This window comes from Myotis yumanensis, unplaced genomic scaffold (assembly GCF_028538775.1).
Source record: "Myotis yumanensis isolate MYYU_CA2020_CCGP unplaced genomic scaffold, mMyoYum1.0.hap1 SCAF_22, whole genome shotgun sequence".
Classification (NCBI taxonomy): domain Eukaryota; kingdom Metazoa; phylum Chordata; class Mammalia; order Chiroptera; family Vespertilionidae; genus Myotis; species Myotis yumanensis.
In genome coordinates, this window is record NW_027223773.1 from 14,652,760 (window position 1) to 14,655,425 (window position 2,666).

General features: G+C 44.1%; 1 pseudogene; it reads left to right on the forward strand.

The window, feature by feature from the left end:
- Positions 1 to 1,125: 1,125 nt before the first annotated feature.
- On the forward strand, positions 1,126 to 1,631 carry LOC138999106 (mitochondrial import inner membrane translocase subunit TIM14 pseudogene; annotated as a pseudogene).
- Positions 1,632 to 2,666: the final 1,035 nt, after the last annotated feature.

The following is a 2,666-nucleotide window of genomic DNA, read 5'->3' on the forward strand; positions in this document are numbered from 1 at the left end:
TTTCTAGCTCTCTATCTCTCTCCCTTCCTCTCTGTAAAAAAATCAATAAAATATATTTAAAAAAAAAAAGAGCTACAGTGTCTTTATGTTTGCTTTTGTTTTTTAAAAAAATATATATATTTTTTATTGATTTCAAAGAGGAAGGGAGAGGGAGAGAGAGATAGAAACATCAATGATGAGAGAGAATCATTGATCGGCTGCCTCCTGCACGTCTCCTACTGGGGATCAAGCCCACCACTGGGCATGTGCCCTGACCGGGATCGAACCCAGGACCCTTGAGTCTGCAGGCTGACACTCTATCCACTGAGACAAACCAGCCAGGGCTTTTTTGTTGCTGTTGTCATCTGGGACTATCCTTTTTAGGGGAAGTACTACAGTGATGTTGAGTACCATGAAGGTAATCTCGCTCGTCTGGCCATGCAGTGTCCTCGGAGGTGAATTGGATTTTCCACCTGAATGTGGGTCAACCGTTCATGCAGCAACATTTCTGAAGACCCGATTGCTCCCTTAGACGCCAGCGTTGCTCCGTTCTCAGTTCTTCCAGGTATGAATTCTGATGTTTGTGCATAAATGTCACTCCCTCGAACACGTTCTTGCACATAAATGAATCAGCAAGGGAAACATTGCTTCAGGGTCCCATTCTTCTCCACGTTTTGCTTCTGTGGATCTGAAATAGACTCTCTTCTTTCCTCTCCTGGTCCTGGACTGAGTCATCAAGAATGAAGTGTGAACGTGGGGCCTATGACGTTCTAAACGCTCCGGGTCAGCGCTCCTGAGAACGCGGCCCTGGGAACGTGTGCATAGGGGGGCTCTGTAGTCAGATACGTTTGGAAAATGCTGTTCTCTTTGAGAGTCACATTGCACTCTCATATGTTAAAAACTCTGAAAATGTTATGAAAAACCCCCCAAAAACATGTCCAACTTTAACTCAGCATTTCTCGACCTTATATGATCAAGAAAATCTCTTTTTCTATCTTATTATATCTCAAGCCAGCTGTTAATAAATGAAGGAGACAACAGTTTTCCGGCCCAGGTCACGGCACCGCTACTGAGTGTTCTGGGCGCCCGAGCGAGCGTGGATGTTGGGACCCCGCTGGTGGCGCCCTCGCTTTCTGGTAGCGGCAGGGAGCTGGTGGCCGCGGCCTTTCGGGCTGGGATGAACCGCGCTCTTGGCGGAGGCAGGGGAGCCGAGCCGGAGCCATGGCCAGTCCAGTGGTAGCCGTTGGATTGACCATTGCTGCTGCAGGATTTGCAGGCCGGTTCTTTTGCAAGCCATGAAGCATATGGAGCCTCAAGTGAAACAAGTTTTTCAAAGTCTACCAAAATCTGCCTTCAGTGGTGGCTATTATACAGAGGTGGGTTTGAACCCAAAATGACAAAACGCGAAGCAGCATTAATACGAGGTGTAAGCCCTACTGCCAATAAAGGAAAAATAAGAGATGCTCACCGACGAATTATGCTTTTAAATCACCCAGACAAGGGAGGATCTCCTTATATAGCAGCCAAAATCAATGAAGCTAAAGATTTACTAGACGGTCAAGCCAAAAAATGAAGTAAATGTATGGTGAATTTTAAGTTGTTAGTCATGTATATGAAAACAGCTTTTTATAATAAATGTCCTGAAGCTAAAAAAAAAAAAAAACAGATGAAGGAGTGCCCTAACAGGTTTGGCTCAATGGTTAGAGTGTCAGTCTATGGACTGAAGGGTCCCCGGTTCGATGCCGGTCAAGGGCGTGTACCTCAGTTGCAGGCTTGATGCCCGGTCCCAGTCAGGGTGCTTGCAGGAGGCAACCCGTTAATGTGTTTCTCTCGCATTGATGTTTCTCTCCCTCTGTTTCTCCCTTCCATTCTCTCGCTAAAAAACAAAAATCAATGGAAAAAATATTCTCAGGTGAGGATTAACCACAAACTAATAATAATAAAAATAAAAGTAAAATGAAGGGGTAAGCATTTTAAGAAATGCTCCTTTTAGAAAAAAAAAAAAAAGTTCACCATCCCATGTTTAGCATCTAGGGATATAGCTCTATCTATCTATATATTTCTGTATCTATCTATTTTGATCTAGTGTAACAGAAATGTTTCTGTTCTTTTCAGAATGTTAATAAGCAATGGACTAGGATGATCATACTATGAAAACATTTTCATACAAAAATATTAGACACAAAAAATTACCTCTCATTCTCCCTGCCACTGATAGCCAAAATTTCAGTGTGGCTATCGGTGGCTGGTAGAATGGGAGGTAGATTTTTTTCTTTTTTCTATTTTTGTTTCCCCTCATATCTTCCACAATGAACAGGAATTATTTCTACATTTGGGGTGAACACACACACAACACAAACTTTATTTAAAAAAGAATCAACATGCAAGCTTCTTTTCATATGTAAGTGAGCACATCCAACTCCCTGCAGACAAGGCAGAGGCATCTCCCACTTCAGCCCATTTGTCCCATTTGCCGGGGGTTCCATGGCACTTGTCCTCTAAGGTCCTCGTGTCTGTCCCGGGCGTGTGTGAGCTCCTTCAGGTTTAAGAGAAAGGAAGGCAGTTCACGCGTGGTGGGAGGGTCAACCCGTGGGAAGTTAAATGGCCCAATCAGACCTGCCTGGTTGTTCCTGGACCACATGTCCAACAGGAAAGGTCGGTATACCAGTCGGAATCCTTGGTTGTGA